The sequence below is a fragment of the Somniosus microcephalus genome, chromosome 13 (assembly GCF_052327205.1).
Source record: "Somniosus microcephalus isolate GS21.2 chromosome 13, FLI_Smic_1.0, whole genome shotgun sequence".
Classification (NCBI taxonomy): Eukaryota; Metazoa; Chordata; class Chondrichthyes; order Squaliformes; family Somniosidae; genus Somniosus; species Somniosus microcephalus.
Window position 1 is genome coordinate 36,079,491 of NC_140999.1, and position 19,691 is coordinate 36,099,181.

The following is a 19,691-nucleotide window of genomic DNA, read 5'->3' on the forward strand; positions in this document are numbered from 1 at the left end:
GTGCTGAGGTTGGCCTCCACTGGTCGCAATCTGGCTACGCCTGTTGTTAGCCAGCTTGGCCTGCAAGAGAAAGGACGGCCTCTAAGTACAGTGTGTAGCCCTGATCTTGTCTGCACTGCCTCCCATGGTCGAATAGCTTGGACAGTGTGTAGCCCTGATCTTGTCTGCACTGCCTCCCATGGTCGAATAGCTTGGACAGTGTGTAAAGTGCAGAATGTGCAATTGATGTTCATGCCAGTCCCATAGCTGCTGGATGAGGGCTGGCCATTAGGGCTTTCAGGTCCCTTTGTCCATAATGTGAGGTGCACATGCAAGGATGAGGAGGACACTGGAAAGGGTACTCACCCTGACAATCCAAGTGAGGTCGTTGAACTTTTTCCTGCATTGTACAGGATTCCTGGCAACCACACTGTTGGATGTCACCCTGTTGGAGACCTCCCTCCAGGCTTTGCGGTAGACGCTGGGCACTGGCTTCTTGCCACTGTCAGGGAACAAAACATGGCATCTTCGCTCCACTGCGCTAACCAGCAGCCTCAGGTCAGCCTCGCTGAAGCGCAGCGCTCTCTCCCGGGCCTTCTGCATCGTCCTGGGCGGTGAACAGTTGCAGCAGCAGTGCTCAGGCCTAGGTGGAGGGCTGCAGTGTCCAGGGCGTGGCAGCCAAAAAAATCGAACCTTCCCCCTTTAAGAGCTGGCCGGCGCCAGCGTGTCTGCCGTCAATGAAGAAATCACCGCACCTGCGCTGCGCCTGGCCTCGGCGGTATAGCTCAGCACTGCTGGCTTAGCGCCTAAAGATAGTCGTGCATCGCCAGTTTTAGCGCTGCAGCAACCTCTTAGGGCGATGCTACTGAATATCGGCGAAGTGGCCTCGACTTTGCGCCAGGCGCAAACTTCAGCGGCCGCCCGACTTTACCGCCCCAAAAGTGGCTATACTGAATTTCTAGGCCATAGAGATTTCTTTAGCTTGCAAGTGTTTAGAGCCAACTGTATATGCAGTGGCACCTCATTGGAACAACCTCTCTCACCATTGACAGATCGCTTCTGTCATCTCAACTGCAGCTGGCATCTATTACAAAAACATTGGTGCCCTTGAAAAATGACATCTTGGTCCTCTGAAAGGATTTGCAAATTTCATGTCTCCCCCGAAGATTTACTTTTGGTATATTAAAGAAACCCTGGTTGGACTGAGTTTAAAATCCAGGGCACAACAAGATGGCTGCGGTCAGCCTCATGGCCAAAGCATGTAAGTTTCAGTTTGGACTGACAGCTTGTATTCTGATGACTGTGAGAAGGAACTTTCCAGAACTTGAATGCAGACAGACCTTCTGCATTTATGTATTAGAAGCAAACCCAGTGGCATTCGGGCCTCTGATTAAAAGCCATCAAGGTTGTTTGCACAAACAATCAACAGCAGACAGGGCCTATTGAATGTGTAGTGGGACAAGCTCAGCTGCATTCAGGCCTCGTTTAGAGAACGTCAACACTGTTTACCTAAGTACTTCAAAACGATCAACGGGGCATTCAGACTGGAATGGCCCCATCACGAAACCAGTTGGACAAAGGGGAACACTGATGAGATCAGTAAAACCGATTACCGGCCATTCAGGTCGATGGGCCCAGATCGGTACCTTTTGTATGAGTTTCAATACGTCCAGATTAGACAAAAGGAATTCGCTGATCTGGCGGGAGATAAGGGCTACCGGGAAGGGTATAACTAGTCCCTCGGGAGGCCATCTCTCTCTCTCTCTCTCCCGCCTCGCCTCCAGTGCCCTGCCTTACCATCAACCCAGCAAGAGGACCATCGACGAAGAGCCCGTCCAGGGAAGTAGAATACCCGCAGTTACGTTTAAATTACTGGGGTATCTCTGCTTTGGGCGGTGAAAACCTAAGACATCGGCAGGCAACAGGGCACGGAGCAGGCATTTCAACATCCTAGACTGGTGAGCATCAATTTTCTGGCCCATCGCAAGATAATCTAGATAGGTGTAAAGGGTGGGAATTAAGGGGATTCGCTAAAGTGTCATTTTAGTCATTTTCCCTCGATGTGTCCGTTTCTCCTCCCCCATTAAGTGTAACTGTGCTGCATCCATAGTGATTTTCTCTGTATAGTAATTGTTCTCTATTTATTTAATAAACGTTGGTTTTCTTTGCACCGAACCACTGGCCGCATTTGTCTATATCACTACTTGTAAATAAGTCCGATGGTCAGAACCAAAGGGGAAGCGATTCGAACCGCACGGGGCTGGAGCAGCTCAGACACACGACTGATTGACCAGACACAAACCCCAAACCAAAACCCTCCTACAGAAATGGCGACCGTGGCAGGACCTTCGGCGACAGTATGCGATATGACAGACAGTGGTGCGGAGGGAGAAACCGCAATGGAAGAGAGGTTGTCCACTTATGTGTGCAGAAAGGTCAATATCGCCAAGAAATGGGTGGGCACTATGTTAAAGGCCGAGCGTCCCATAGACGCCGCCGCCCAGTGGATGGCGAGTAAACAGCATAAGAGGGCAATTGAAAAGGTAGTCTGGTTAATGTGTTACAAGAAACAAGTCCTAGTGCTGGACAGTGTTGTAGCAGCACAGGCTGCCAAGCTCAAGAAATTGGCCCTAGAAATGCAGGATAAGGTTTTAGCGGAAGAGAAAGTGCTAGTGGCGCTTCAGGCGTTAAGCCAAGAAAGAGCGCAGACGGCCAAGGAACACCAGGCAAAGGTAGAGCACCTGGAGGCCCGGGCCGTTGAAGTGCAACGGGAGCACCAGGCAAAGGTAGAGCGCCTGGAGGCCCGGGCTGTCGAAGTGCAACGGGAACATCAGGCAAGGGTAGAGCGCCTGGAATACCAGACCGCTGAAATTAAAGCCAGCGCTAGGCGCAAGATGGAGCACTTGGAATACCAGGTCAGAGAGGCGAGGGGTAGCGAGATAAGGCTACAGGACACGATTTGCGACCTCACCCAAGAATTAAAAGAGCAGGAGGAGAAAGTAAGGGAGGTAAAGGCAGCATACAAGCTAGCCTGCGACCAGGGGTTTGAGGAGGCAAATCACGGGCCCTGTAGGGAGGAGATAGAAAGCTTGGGCATGGCCTTATCGAGGGCGAAGGGCATGGTATGCCTCATCAGCCCGAAGGCGGGCCAGTTGGACTTTACCGGCAACCCAAACAGAACCGTCCCACAGGCAGCACCCAGAACAAAGTTGGCTAGGGAATCAGAGGTCCCACAGCCGCCACCCATAGCTCCGAGCTTTCAGGAGTTCTGGCAGCAAGGTGGGGTGGAGGATGAAGTGGTAGGGGAAGCACAGCGGGCCCCGCTAGATAGGCCGGGACCAGGACCGGTGTACCCCCTCCGACAACGGAGGTACGGCCCGCCCGTTGATGACGAGGACCCAGGGGCCATCCAAAATCAGTTTGTGGTGCCACATGGCACCCAACAGCTCAGGGCCATGGTTAGTCACATCCCCAAGCTCACCGAAAAGGGAGACCCCTCCCTGCATTTCAGGGACATAGAACAGGCAGTGTGCGTTAATGACTGCGATGACGCAGAACAAGCTAAGATGCTGCTGTTTTCTCTGGGGAGTGACCTCCTCCAGACCCTATCTGATGAATGTAAAAAGGGGCAGAAAGATTATGAGGATTTGAGAAACGAGATATTGGAGGCCATGGGACTCAATGACAGTAGTCCGTTTGCCCGGGTGGAAAAAACGGTACAGCTCCCAGGGGAGTCCCCGCAGGCGTTCGCAGACAGGCTGTGGCCAGTCTACCGGAGTGCATGCCAGGGTATGCCAGCGCGGACATTACTCAACCAAGTCCAATTGACCCACTGGCTCCGTTGTCTAATGACAAACTGCCTGCCCCAAATCCGAGCCCAGGCTGCAGCCTGGTTTGACCCCCGAAGCCCCCAGACCACCGAAGAAACGGTGATCCGCCAGCTCACGGTAGCGTTTAGGAATATGAGGGGTATCGAGATGCCCCAACCCAAGGGAAAAGTCCATGAGGTTAAGCCTGGGGGCCAGATTAAGAAAGAGTGGCACCAGGAGGGGAACCGTCCCTCCCAGACTAAGTTAAACTGTTACGGGTGCGGGAAGGACGACCACTGGCGAAAGGATTGTAAGAATCCCTGGAAGGAGAATAAGGGGAAGAATTCATCAGCCCCAGCCCAAAAGGCAGTGCCAGGTATCCCTCCCGCTGCGATCGAGCCACTCTTGGAGTCGATACAGTCCCTACGATCTCTCCTCCTGACCAGCCAGGGGAGAATAGCAGCCATCACCGGTGTGGTGGTTCCCTCGGCCCCCTTTGACGGCCCACAATGACTGGAGCCCGCGCAGCCTGTCTACCTGTGTGCTCTCCGGTATGACGGATGGAAGAGACCGCTCGTGCAGATGGAAGTAGAGAAGGTTAAAGGGACTTATCTGCTGGATACGGGAGCATCATGCACTGTGATCCACGCAGCTAATCCCACCACCTCACCTCTGTCTAGCGGGGTTCCATACGTTCTATCGGGGTTCACCGGTAAGGAACAGGCGGGAGCATTCTCCAAGCCGCTCTCAATCCGCCTGGGCACGCTCCGGACCAAGTGGACGTGCATTCTGGCGAGGTGAGAAGCGGAGGGAGGAAAGGGGATCCTAGGGGCCGACTTTATCATGGGCCACGGGATCCTCATGGATCTCCGCAATCATTGCCTTTGGGGAGCCAACACGGGTAAAGAGGGAGGTGTAGTAGTCATCCCGAGCAAGGAAGGGAAGGGGACCCTGTGTACTGTGAAGCCGAAAGAAGGTTACAACCTCGGGCTCATGGTCGACGGTGTCCCGGGGGAATTACAGGCATTCGTGCAGGCTAACCTAGCTGCGTTTGCCACGCACAAACACAACTGCGGGAGGGTCACCGGGTTTGAGGTCAGAGTGGACGGGGACCCCATGGCCCGGCCCCAGAAGGAGTATAACTTCCCCGGAGAAGCAGAGCCCGACATGGAGGCAGCCATGTCCTCTTTAGTGCAGCAGGGAGTGTTGAGGCCCATAGCCACCCATGTTAACTCTCCGCTTTGGCCAGTCAGAAAACCGGACAATTCATGGAGAGCCACGGTGGACTATCGGGTGCTCAACAACAATATCCCCGCGTACGCCCCCACAGTGGCAGCAGTGGCCGACCTCATCGGGAGTATTCCAGCATCCGCGACTACGTTCACGGTGCTGGATATTTCAAATGGGTTTTGGTCTATCCCCTTGAGGAGGGAGGACCAGTATAAGTTCGCTTTTACTTTTAAAGGGCAACAGTATACTTGGAACTGCTTGCCTCAAGGCTTTCATAACAGCCCCAGCATCTTCCACCAGTGTATGGCGGATAGCTTAAAGGAATTTAGTCAGCCCACCCAGTTGCTGCAGTATGTGGATGACCTGCTCTTGTTTACCGACTCAGTCGGGGAGCATGGCCCGCTACTGGCCGAACTGCTGGAGCTGCTACAGGGTAAGGGGTTCAAGGTCAACCCGAAAAAGGCGCAGATCAGCCAGCGGGAAGTTAAATTCCTGGGCCTAACCTTCGCGCAGGAGAGAGAGCCATAGACAAGGCTGGGAGGGAAGCGGTCCAAGAGTTGCCGGTCCCCAACACAGTGAGAGGTGTGAGGTCGTTCCTAGGGTTAACGGGGTACTGCAGGGACTTCATTGAAGACTATGCAGCCACAGCAGCCCCCTTGCTCCGACTCCTACACAGAGGAGTGGAGTGGTCTTGGGACGAGGGTTGCCAGGCAGCATTTGTCAAGCTCAAGGGAGGCTTGCAGACCGCACCAGCCCTAGGAGCCATAGATGGGGGGAAAGAGTTCTTTCTGGAGGCAGCTGCTAGTGGGGATAGCCTGAGTGCTGTGCTGCTCCAGGAGCGGCACGGTAGGCTAAGGCCCGTGGTCTACTCCTCCAGAGTACTCACTGATGTGGAGAGGAGCTACTCAATTTGCGAACGGCACCTTTTGGCCACGTATTGGGCTGTGAAAAGATCCTTGATCTTCAGAGGCACCTCTCCCATCACCCTCCTCACACACCACACACCCACCCAGATGCTTCTGGACGGGAGGATTAAAGATGGGACAGTCAGCAGTGCACGCATTGCGTGCTGGACCCTCCTCCTCTCGCAGATGGATCTGAAGGTGAGGGGCCTTTGCGAGCCAAAGCTCGCGGCCAATATGGTATATCCTGGAACAGCCCATCGGTGTTCCATAGAAAGGGTATGGGAGGTGAACGTAGGTTTACGGGCCGGGATACATCCCTCAGGCCGCGAAATCTATGTAAACGGTTCCAGCATGGTATCTGCTGGTGAACGACTCACGGGTTGTGGAGTTTATGACCCAGCGGCAAACATTGCCCTGGCGATCAAGCTCCCCAGCACCATGAGCGCCCAACAGGCTGAACTGTTCGCGGTGGTGTACGTGGTTACCCACCCCAAAATCTTCCCCACCCCATACACGATTTGCTCGGACAGCATGTTCACTTGCAACTCGTGTACGGAATACCTGACCATCTGGTCCCATCGCGGGTATACCTCTGCCGACGGGAGTCCCTTAACAGTAAAGCCCCTGCTGGAGAAAATCCTGGCAGCCATGGGGGAGGAAGGCGAGGTCTTCATCCACAAAGTAAAGGCCCATTCCTCCACAGAACCCCGCAGCCAGGGTAACCAGCAAGCCGACATGCTGGCCAAGGAGGGTGCACGTGCAGGCACTTTCTGGGACCCATATGAGTCCGGGCCCGTGGCGGCAGTTAGAGGCAGGGATGGGACCCAAGGGAGCTTAGGAGTAGTGTTAGCCCCGGACCTTAAAACGGTCCAAGCCCAGGACCCTGTCCTGAAAACCGTCATTAGCGCAGTAGTGGAGGGCAGGATGGTAGAAGGCCCTTATGGCGCAGCGGCCCTCTCCATAAGGGAAGGCATGCTGTTCAAAGCAGAACAGTGGTTAGTACCCCAGCAACACCGGAGGGAATTCCTTCAACTGGCCCATGAGGGTCCGGGAGTGGGACACCCCGGGCCTGAGACCACCTGGCAACGGGTGGAACAGGCGGGATGGTGGCCAGGACTCCGGGAAGACATCCGTGAGTTCTGTGCTAGCTGTCTTGTGTGCGCTGCAAACAACCCCAACCCCCACAGAAGGAAGGTGCCCATGGGACACGTTAGGAGGGTAGAGGGACCATGGCAGTCGATCCAGATTGACTACATCGGGCCCTGCCCACCGCCCAGGGAGGCTACAAATACTGCCTCGTCCCGGTAGACATGTTTTGCAAGTGGGTGGAAGCCTTCCCCTGCAAAATGGCCACAGCATTGGGGACTGCAAGGATCTTGGTGCGAGAGGTGTTCTCGCGGTGGAGACTACCCCAGTTTGTGGAATCCGACCAGGGAAGCCACTTCACTGGCCAGGTCATGCAGAACATCCTTACGCTGCTCGGTATTCAGGGGAAGTGGCACGTAGCCCACAATCCACAGTCCTCAGGGATTGTGGAGCGCATGAACCGCACTGTTAAAGAAAAGTTGAGGAAGGAGACAGTGGGTTCGCCCCAAAAATGGGCGGAGGTCCTGCCTCTAGTCCTCATGGGGATCCAGGCCAGCCAGTCCAAGAGTACAAGGTATTCCCCGCATGAACTCATGACCGGTAGGGTTATGAGGACCCCCACCCATGTCCTAGCCCCAGTTCTTACTGAAGGGCAGCTTCGGGAGATAAATCGGGATAAATTCGCCCGAACGCTCCTCGAGCGCCTGAAACAGATTTACGAACAGGCAGCAGGTAGCATGGGGAAGCAGCATCGGAATAACCGGTTGCTGCTCGAGCCTAGCAAGAGTCACCAGTGGGAGATAGGGGACCAAGTGATGGTTAGGAAATACGCCTGAGTGGGGAGTTTAGAGCCACTGTACATGGGACCCTATAGCATAGTCAATAAAGTCAGCCCCATGGTTTACGCAGTAAAAATGCCCTGGCGCACAAAATGGTTCCATGTGAATCAATGTAAGTTGTTTAAGCCGAAGGCAGGGAAACAGGCAGCTGGGATTCAACCAGAGGTTAGAAATCCTCAGCCCGCAGCGGGTTCGCGCACGCAGGCTGCACACACAGGCGCAGTCGCGTGTGTCAAGGGAGAAGTTCCCCAGCACTTTGTCCAGACCACTTCCCCTCTCTTATGGGATTCCAAGGAGGAGAAGCCCAAACCAGGTTTTGAACCTGGAGGGGAAGGCCCTCAGCCACCGGCAGCCGGTGGCGAGGGATTGCCCATCCCCAGTTCAGGTTTGGGAGGGGAGGGACCCGAGGGAGAAGGCCCCCAGCCAGCGAGGACTGTGACCCGAGCCAAGGGTCCGCTCGCCAGGGTAGCCCCACCAGTAGCACTCCCTAGGAGGTCTTCTCGGCCACCCCAGCCCAGAAAAGTATGGTCACCGGCTCTTCAGTTCAAAAGGGCAGCCTCCCGAGTCAGGGAGGCACTGAAAGACAGAGGTCCCCAGCCAGCAGCCATAAGCTGCGAGGGACCAGAAGTGGAGATCAGTCCAGCTTCGCCGCAGGTAGTAGCCTGCAACAGTCCTAACAGAGATTAGGCTGGCCACTCGGAGACGGCCTTTGTTTAAGTTTAGTAATGTGTATAAGGTTAAGTTAGGATGTTTTAATTTAATTCTATGTAAGGAACCGGTAGTCTATAAGTTTTAAGTATGGAACCATTCCAGAGTGCTGTCTACGTGAGCCGAGGTCGCGGGACCCGATCACACTTCCCCTGAGCCAGGGAGCCTCCGGGGAACCTGGCTAGATGCTTTTATGTCTTTTTCAGAATTTTGAAATGTGCGGAGGCATAATCCTGCTCGCCCTGTTCGGGCTGAGCCTCGCGAGAAGGGGCGATGTTGAGGACCATCATATCTTCGGATGCTCGGGGAAGAGAGCGCCCCTAGCACACGACAGAAGTGGTCTACGGGAGGCGGATGAAATCACCTCGTATGTCCACGAGGGGAGCTGGCCAGGATGGCTGGGATCCAATTCGACCCAGTATTCTAGTGAGACTGGTTTCACGTATGGGGAGGCCTCCCTCCAGTGCCCGAGGATACGAATCGTCACCCCAAGGATTAGCGTTACCGTGGGCAAAAGAATATGTTTCACGTGTAAAGGGGACGTTCCCCTGGATAGGTGGTGGTGGCTCAGAAAGTTAAGCAAAGATATGGGGAACCCCAGGGTAGAATGAGAAAGGTTAGGGAATAACTCTCACAGGACCATTACAGGGACCCAGGGAGGGTTATGTATGTGCTGGGATAAATGGTGGGAACCGGATCAGGGGATCTACGTCTGTATGTGGGGATCAGAGAAAGTCTGCCCCACAGGCATTTCCATCATTTTCCGCAGCCAGTGGCAAAATAATGGGAGGGGGATGGACTGGGAGTCCCGCCTGGACGCATGCGCGATCCCGTACTCCCCAATCTCGGTTAATGCCACTGAACTAGTGACCCGCCCCCGACGGCCCCTGCCCATGACACCGACATCACGGACAGTAGCAGAGGGATGCCCCGCCACCACCAAGGGACCAGGGAACAGCCTGGTGCTAGTACCCACAGACCAGGTGCTGTATCAAGGGGTGCATTACGCGGTGGCCTCGGTGATTTTAAACCTCACTGAGGTACACTTACCCACGTGGTGCCCTGCAGAGACTGCCAAATTGTATCGAGCCCTATTAACAGAGATGTTTCGAAAATTCCATGAATTTGACTTTTCAGCTAGGGATTGTCCTCTACCTGGTTTGTCTCCCGTGTAGGAGAAAGGGTCCCGGGGTAGAATTTAAAGCGAAAAGGTTGTGGAAGGACCAGTATGCCCGGGTGGAAGAAGAAACACCCGTGTGAGCTTTGTGTCGTATCACTACCGAATGATGGCAGATCCGTTTGTTACTTTTAATAAAGCTCATTCCTTCCGTTCGTTATTTTTAATAAATATGGTTTTGGCCTGATATTAATTTTATTAAAGATTGTGTGTTGTAATAAAGTTTTATGATGTCCCAAATAGTGCAGGGGTATTGGACCCCCTCCGTGCTTGGATTATTGTAACAGATCATATTTTCTATCGATAGATGCCTGCTGTGCACTGCGGTTTTCTCTAAGTAAGGGGAATGTATGTGTCGGGGGATCGTGGATAGATAAATATAGGGGAAGGTTGTTTGTGGGGGGTCAGAAATCTTGCTCACCTTGATTGGACACTTCAAGCAAGTTTCAGTATCCTAGGGAGGACTGAAAGGATTCGCAAATTTCATGTGTCCCCCGAAGATTTACTTTTGGTATATTAAAGAAACCCTGGTTGGACTGAGTTTAAAATCCAGGGCATAACAAGATGGCTGCGGTCAGCCTCATGGCCAAAGCCTGTAAGTTTCAGTTTGGACTGACAGCTTGTATTCTGATGACTGTGAGAAGGAACTTTCCAGAACTTGAATGCAGACAGACCTTCTGCATTTATGCATTAGAAGCAAACCCAGTGGCATTCGGGCCTCTGATTAAAAGCCATCAAGGTTGTTTGCACAAACAATCAACAGCAGACAGGGCCTATTGAATGTGTAGTGGGACAAGCTCAGCTGCATTCAGGCCTCGTTTATAGAACGTCAAAATTGTTTACCTAAGTACTTCAAAACGATCAACGGGGCATTCAGACTGGAATGGCCCCATCACGAAACCAGTTGGACAAAGGGGAACACTGATGAGATAAGTAAAACCGATTACCGGCCATCCAGGTTGATGGGCCCAGATCGGTACCTTTTGTATGAGTTTCAATACGTCCAGATTAGACAAAAGAAATTAGCTGATCTGGCGGGAGATAAGGGCTACCGGGAAGGGTATAACTAGTCCCTCGGGAGGCCATCTCTCTCTCTCTCTCTCCCACCTTGCCTCCGGTGCCCTGCCTTACCATCAACCCAGCAAGAGGACCGTCGACGAAGAGCCCGTCCAGGGAAGCAGAATACCCGCAGTTATGTTTAAATTACTGGGGTATCTCTGCTTTGGGCGGTGAAAACCTAAGATATCAGCAGGCAACAGGGCACAGAGCAGGCGTTTCAACATCCTAGACTGGTGAGCATCAATTTTCTGGCCCATCGCAAGATAATCTAGATAGGTGTAAAGGGTGGGAATTAAGGGGAATCGCTAAAGTGTCATTTTAGTCATTTTCCCTCGATGTGTCCGTTTCTCCTCCCCCGTTAAGTGTAACTGTGCTTCATCCATAGTGATTTTCTCTGTATAGTAATTGTTCTCTATTTTTAATAAACGTTGGTTTTCTTTGCACCAAACCATTGGTCTCGTTTGTCTATATCGCTACTTGTAAATAAGTCCGGTGGTCAGAACCAAAGGGGAAGTGATTCGAACCGCATGGGGCTGGAGCAGCTCAGACACACGACTGACTGACCAGACACAAACCCCAAACCAAAACCCCCTGCACCTCTGAATCCTTCCACGATCCCAACACCAACATCACCAGGCACACCAACATCACCAAGAACATCACCAACCTTCTCCGCCATCACCTGATGCTGCACAGGACACAGGGCATCAGCCCCTGACAACATTGCTGCCCGGGAGGCCAGCGATGGCATCACCATGGCCAGATTTACTTCACTTGATGCTGTAAACCCTGGCTGTCACATGATGCGCCAGGTTGACACCACCCCACACTAGCACCGTAAAGCATCCCTTTAATGTCCAAGCAATTCCATTCACACTCATCACTAAAGCGGGAGGGGGGGGGGTTATGTCTCAACATTCACTGGAACTCAATAAGACACTTCTTAGGTGCGCACAGATCTGTCCAATAAGTTGAAGTGTCGAAAATATAGATTTAACTGTATGACAACACATTACCAGAAACTTCACATGAACATTGGCTAAACCTCTCAAGTGCCTACCCTTGTGTGTTGCTAGTTGGTATGCTTGCAGGAGGATGAGGGTGAGTGTGAGGGGTGTCTAGTGAGATGGGGAAGTGATAATGTAGATAGAGAGGGATGGGTGGAGGTGCAAGGTAAGTTGGTGTGAGTAAAGATGTGTAGGAGTAGGGTATGGAAGGCAGAGTGATGGGGATGTGATGAGTTGCACAACAGGATGAGTTTGAGTGTGGCATTGCAGTAACGTTTTGTGATCTACTGAGATCATTGAAAGGTTGGCGCCACTGCAACCAGGCACTCCTGATGACATCCCTGCTTGTGAACTCCTCTGCAATGTGCAACCAGGCTGTGTTGATCTCCTGGGGAGGTCTCTTCCGCCCATGGGAAGGGAAGAGAATCTCCCTGCATGCTGTGACTGCCTCCATAAGCATATGGAGGGAGTCATGCGTGAGCCTGGGTGCAGACGTGCACCTTTGTGCAGGGCTTGTCAGTGTTTGCAGCACCTCAATGATATGGAACCCTGACAGTACAACAAAATCAATGTGGCCGTGGTCCCTTTAAGGAAACCAGCTGATGATGCGTCATCAAATGACGTGTCATTAAATTACGTCATCAGACCAGCTTCCTGTTAATTGGCCAGCAACCCTGCAGGGCGGGCTTAACAAGGCCAATCTACGGAAAATCTTTTTGACGGGAGCGGGACCGGAAGCTCTCCCGCCGCCATCCCGCCTCCGCAGGGAAAATCCAGCCCTAATAGTGAAATCTCAGAACCATCTGACAGTCTTTCTCATGTAATTTACATTGGGTGCCTTCTTCAGGTGTAGTCAGATTCAGCCATCCAAAAGAAGTTATAGAGGAAATTTGGGTGCAGTGCTATTCAGGAGCAGAACAGGGTAAAAAGATTAGCGCCTATTTTTTTTCTGAATTGCATCCATTTATCAAATATGATTTGGGAGCAGGGCAGAGGAAAATCTACTTCCCTTCAAAAGTTAAATCACAACATCAAAAGATAAGTTAGAAGGAGGCAGTCCACCTTGACTCAACCTTACAGACACCACGGGCTGGATTTTACCAGCCCAGAAGAGGCGGGTCTGGAGGCAGGACTGCTGGGAAAATTTTTAAAAATGGGAGCGGATCCCGAGCCCGCTCCCAACCCACCTCCAACCAGTCTTCCCAGGAGTCGGGTCCCCGATTTGCGCAGGGACCCGACTCCTAGTGGCGGGAAGAGGATTATCGACACTTAACTGCCTTAACAGATAGTTAGCAGGCAGTTAAGAGGCTTTTTCCCATTTGAGACTTCTGCTGCGGGCTTTCCAAAGTTGGGGTACCCTGCCAGGGTGAGTGAGGCATGCTGTGGGTCTGTTGCTATGTTTGTGTATAGATGACAGCTGCAGAAGTGGTGTGAAGTATGCAATGGGACATTGGTGAGTATCAGAGGTAAGGAAATGGTGGGAAAATCACTTTTAATGTGTTTAGATTTTTCTGTAGGTGACAAGCTTTGAAGTGTTTGTGTAGCCTCACCTCATTGGGAGAAGTGACAGATTGCTTCTGTACCCTCACCTACAGATGCCATCTGTTTTATCCCAAGGAGAGAGTCATTGGAGAGCCTAGGTACAAGGGCTCATCTTTGTTCAGTGATTGTCAGTGTTTGACAGCACTTCAATGCTGTCAAACACTGACAGATCATCTGTCAAAAATAAAAGGTTCATGTCACTTTAAGAAAGCCGGCAGATGAAGCATCATCAACTGACGTCATCTGACACCGGCTTTCCCTTAATTGGCCGGCAAGCCCGCAGGGCGGGCTTAACAAGGCTAATCAGGGGCAAATAGCGTCTGTGCATCAGACGTCGCGGGGGGCAGGACTTAAACTCGGAAGGCAGCAGTCCCGCCCCCCAACTCATCTCAGCAGGTAAAATCCAGCCCCACGTCACAGCATCCAACTGTTTTTTAAATGATACAAAGATTTTTGCTTCAGTTACCCTACCCAGAATTTGTTTATCCCAGAGTGCTGAAAGAGACTAGTGGGGAGATTTGTGATGCACTGACAACTATTATGAGAGATTCAATGGACACTGGGGAGGTATCAGTAGACTGGATGCCCACCTAATGTGGTGCCCAGATTCAAAAAGGGAGATAAAACAGACACAGGCAATTAGTCACCCTTTAATCTCACCTCTATTCCGTGTAAAATAATGGAATTAATTACCAGGAGTAAAGTTGAATATTTGTATAATAATAACCCAGTAAATAGTAGCTAATATTGATTCAGAAAGGGAAGATTAAGCCTGAACAGCCTCTTCCATCTCTTTGAGGAACTAATAACCAAAGTGGTCTGTGGAAAGCCCTATGACATATGTGTTGTATCCATGTGTTAATGGAGACACGGAATGCAGGAGTTGGTTTAACAGGTGTTTACTGAACAAAGTCTGGAGGTGAACTAAAAGATACAAGATGCTATACAGGCTTATATACCCGAGTGGTCACTACCGGTATTACAGTACACAGGGGCTCTTAAAGGTACATACACTACAATTCCTCCCCTTTTAGATAATTAGTACATAACATTTTAAGTAATCATTAATTAACATGTTTACAAGAACAATAATCTACACATTTGCTGCAGTTAATCAATTATAAGTCAGTCTCTCTGGAGGCTTCCTGATTCGGTCCGGATAACGCCTCGGTGGTGTAGTAGTTTTCGGTGGTGTAGTAGGTTCTTTTGGCAAGGTCGGTTCGGCTTGAATGCCAGTGTCGGGTTCATCTGGTTCCAGTATCACCGGATCGGAGGTAGATACTATGGGTATCTCTGCTTCATCATTAGGCGTATAGAGTTGTGGTGTAGGTTGTCCCTTTTCGGATGACTCTATGATCTGGTCAGCACGGCACCTTATTATGCTTTCACCAATGTCCACGGTATACATCAGCGGTCCTAGTCATGTGCAAATAGTTCCAGGCTGCCATTTCTCGGTATGGTAGTCCCGGGCCAAAACTTGTTGACCTATCTGGAAGGTTCTAGTTGGCCTTTCATTCATGCCTTGAAATTGCCGGTTCTCTACGTCCCTTCTGATGTTTGGCTTGATCAAATTCAGCCGGCATCTTAGTCTTCTATTGAAAAACATCATGGCGGGAGTTTGGTTTGTAACCACATGTGTTGCATTCCTGTATGCAAACAAGAAGTTATCTGCCTTATGTTGTAGATTTATGTCTTCATTACCCATGGCCTTTATGGCCTTCTTGAAGGACTGGACAAACCTTTCAGCTAATCCATTGGTGGCGGGATGGTATGGGGCGGATGTGTAGTGCTTAACCCCATTGTTTTTTAAGAACTTCCTGAATTCTTCGGACAAAAATTGCGGTCCATTATCAGAACAGATCTGTTCAGGCAGCCCATTCCTGGCAAATGTGGTCCTTAATACTGTGATGGTTTTTTCCGTGGTGGTGGAGGACATCTTTATTACCTTCGGCCACTTGGAGTGTGCATCAACTGCGATTAAGAACATTGAGTCCATAAATGGACCAGCAAAGTTGATATGTACCCTTTGCCATGGAGATGAGGGCCACTCCCATGGATGTAGAGGGGCTTGTGGTGGGGCGTTTTGGACCTTCTGGCATCCTAGACAGCTCTTGGTCATTTCTTCGATGTCTCCATCGATACCTGGCCACCACACAAAAGCTCTGGCTAGGTTCTTCATTTTCACTCCACCCAGATGCCCCTCGTGAAGCTACTTTAGCACTTTATCCTGGAGTTTGGGTGGAACCACCACTCTGGATCCACACATCAAGGTTCCTCGGCACACTGACAGCTGTTCTCTTCTTTGCGAGAATGCTGGCAACAGTGGTTTGCCATGTGCTGGGCATCCCTTCACCGTTAAATCGTAGACTCGTGAGAGAGTCGGGTCATTTCTCGTTTCCTTTTCAATGGCAGAATTTGTTACTGGTAGACATTCCACTATGGTTGAGTGGAACATCTCCACTGGGTCCACTGTAGGTGCCTCTTCTACCGTTGGCAACGGTAGGCATGATAAACCGTCAGCATTCCCATGCTGTTTTGATCCTTTGTATTCTATGTCATATTGGTGTGCCCCTAGGAAAAGGGACCACCTCTGTAGCCTTTGCGCTGTCATAATGGGAACGCCCTTTTTAGGGTTGAATATGGAGACGAGGGGTTGATGGTCAGTCAACAAGATAAATTTTTGTCCGTGTAGGTAATGGTTGAATTTCTTCACTCCCCACACCAGGCTGAGTGCTTCCCTGTCGATCTGGGCATAGTTACGCTCAGCTGAGTTCAATGAGCGTGACGCAAAAGCTATCGGCCGCTCCGAGCCATCAGGGAATCTATGTGATAATACCGCTCCTACGCCGTAAGGGGATGCATCGCATGCCAGTCTGATTGGCAGTGATGGGTTGTAATGAGCCAACACTTCCTTGGACGTGATCAAGCCTTTGCATTTATGGAAGGCACGTTTACAGTCTTCGCTCCATTTCCAAATTACTCCCGTTTGTAGCAGTGCATTAAGAGGGTGCAGAACAGTTGACAAGTTCAGTAAAAATTTATGGTAGTAATTTATCAATCCCAGGAATGACCTTAATTGTGAGACATTTTCAGGTGCTGGGGCTTTTATGACCGCTTCAATTTTTTCAGGTGACTTATGCAACCCTTCTTCGTTAATTATATGGCCACAATATGATATTTGTTTCTGGAAAAATTCGCACTTGGGGCGATTTGCTCGTAGGCCCCGTTCTCTCAGCCTAGTGAGCACTTGCTCCAAATTGGCAAGGTGCTCGTTGTCATTTTCTCCTGTTACAAGGATGTCGTCTAGGTAGCATTGAGTCCCCGGAATCCCTTGCAGGACTTGCTCCATAGCTCTTTGCCAGATAGCTGGAGCTGATGCTATTCCGAAAACCAGTCGATTGTACTGGTACAGGCCTTTGTGTGTGTTTATCGTGAGATACTTTTTAGAGGCCTCCTCAACCTCCATCTGTAGATATGCCTGTGCCAAGTCAATTTTGGTGAAACGTTTCCCTCCGGATAGTGAGGCGAAAATATCTTCTATCCTTGGAAGAGGATATTGTATCGTGTGAAGGACCGGGTTTACAGTCACCTTGAAGTCCCCACAGATGCGAATTTTTCTCTGTTCTTCAGATTTATCATTATTCAACGTTTTCTTCATGACCGGGACGATGGGTGTTGCCCACTCGCTCCAATCTACCTTGGATAACACGCCTGCTTTTTCCAAATTCTCCAGCTCTGCCTCGACTGCTGGACGAATTGCGTATGGCACCGGCCTTGCCTTAAAAAACTTGGGAATTGCCGCATCTTCCACTTTTATTGAGGCGGTGATGCCTTTCAAGGTTCCTAGTTCCTGTTGAAACACTTCTTTGGCGTTAGCCAAGATGTCTTTTAATCGTTCAGGTATGACATCATCATCATTTTTTTTCTTACTGGTCACCGTCAGTGCCTGAATGGAGTGCCAGTCTAAACATATCTTCCTGATCCATTCACGTCCCAACAACGGTGGACCACCATCTTGCAGAACGTATAAATACAACTTCTGTATTTCCTCGCCGTTGTATACAACAGGCACCTTTATTTTCCCTCTGGGGTATACTTTCTGCCCCGTATATGTCTTCAAGATAATGGATGTGTCTTTCAAAGGTATATGCGGAAATAGCCGCTCGTAATCCCGTCGACTTATGACGGTCAGAGCTGATCCTGTATCTAGCTCCATTTTAATTGGGGACCCCGCTATCGTGAGGGTAACCCAAATGGTCTGGTAATCCTCTTTGGCAATTACATTATGTAATTTGAGACAGCTTAGTCTCTTGTTTCCGGAGTCGCTATCGCTCTTCTGGTCTTCGGAGCTACTGTCCGTCATCATTTGTACCTTTCTGTACTTTTCCTTATTGATTTTTTTTCTGTCAGTGGATTTTTTTGTTTCCAGATTGGCATACACGTGCAATGTGTCCCATCTTTCCGCATTGCCTGCATGCTTTGTCCTTGAACCAGCAGTCCCTCTGGTCATGGGTGGATCTGCCGCAGCGATAACATCTCTCGAAACCCTGTGTCATTTCATGGGTGCCGAAGTCCTGTGGCTTTTGCTGTATCTCTGCAGCTCCTCTTGCTGCTGCTTCGTATGATACAGCCACACTGAAAGCCTTGTCCAGTGTCAAATCTTTCTCAGAAAGTAGCCTTTTCTGTGTTCCTTCACTTAGGAGACCGCAGACGAATTTGTCTCGTAGAGAATCTGCCAGTCCTGCCCTGAATTGGCAGTGCTTTGACAGCTTTCTTAATTCGGTGAGATAATCAGCGTTACTTTCATTCTTGTGCTGATTCCTCCTGAAGAATTTGAATCGTTCCGCCATCAGCAGCGGTGTTGGGTTTGAGTGCTCCTGTAGGGTATCAACAATCTCCTTAAAATTCTTGTCCATCGGTTTGGCTGGAGTGATTAAGTTTCATAACAGCCCGTATGTCCTTGCGCCCATCAGATTTAGAAGTACCGATGCCTTTTTATCATCCTCTACTTCATTCGCTGTGCAATATACCTCCACTCTTTCCACATATGTGGTCCAATCCTCTATATCACTATCGAAAGCAGTAATATTGCCAGTCTTAGGCATCCTGAAAATCAAAAATGGCGCCTCCCGTGCTTTCCTTTCTTCCCTGCCGAGAAAAATGGCGCCTCCCGCGCTTTCCCGCCGCTGCCGCTGCTGACAACGCTGTTCTCCGCGGTTTTTTATTTACACAGATATTTTTAATAGTTGGAGACTCGTTCCCGCCGGACTCTCTGGGACTTTTCCCTCCCTCTGCTTGGTCTGAATGCCGACCTGCTTTGCAGCGCCGGCCGTCTCCCGAGTGCTCCACCCTCTGTCTCTGTTTGCCTCCGCCTTACGACTCGCTGCTTGGCCCCGCTGCAGAGCCACCCGATCGAGCCCCAGCCCGCCGCCCAGGAAGGATTAGTGCAGTACCTGCCACCAGCCCGGCTAGCTGGTGAAACCACAGTTTTTTTTTCGTTTTTTTTCTTTGACCTTCGTCTGAGGAATCGATCTCCTTGAGGTGCTGCCGAATTGCAGGTAAGTCCGTTTCCAATTCGTCGCCACTGTTGTATCCGTGTGTTAATGGAGACACGGAATGCAGGAGTTGGTTTAACAGGCGTTTACTGAACAAAGTCTGGAGGTGAACTAAAAGATACAGGACGCTCTACAGGCTTATATACCCGAGTGGTCACTACCGGTATTACAGTACACAGGGGCTCTTAAAGGTACATGCACTACAATATGGGGGTAGTGATTCATCTTGAGCAGCAATGCAAAATTGGTGATAGCGATTCAGCAGCCTGTTTTGGTGCTAGCGAATCAGCAGCCTGTTTTGCTGCTAGTGACTCAGCAGCCTGTTTTGGTGCTAGCGAATCAGCAGCCTGTTTTGGTGCTAGCGAATCAGCAGCCTGCTTTGGTGCTAGCGAACCAGCAGCTTGTTTTGCACTCCACCCAATTTCTTTTTACATTGAATTCAATGAAAAAGAAAATCAGGAGCAGTGCAAAATGGGCTGCAAATTTGCTATCGCCCATTTTTCACTACTGCCCAAGACGAACATATACCCCAGTATACCTAGACTTCCAAATGAATCATAGAATCATAGAATAGTACAGCACAGAAGGAGGCTATTCGGCCCATTGAGTCTGTGCATCTTTCGAAGAGCAATCCATTTTGTACCACTCCCCTGCTCTTTCCCCATATACCTGCAATTTTTTCTCCTTCAAGTATTTATCCAATTCCCTTTTGAAGGCTACTATTGAATCTGTATCCACCACCCTATCAGGTAGTATATTCCAAATCACACTCGTTGCATAAAAACATCTCCTTCA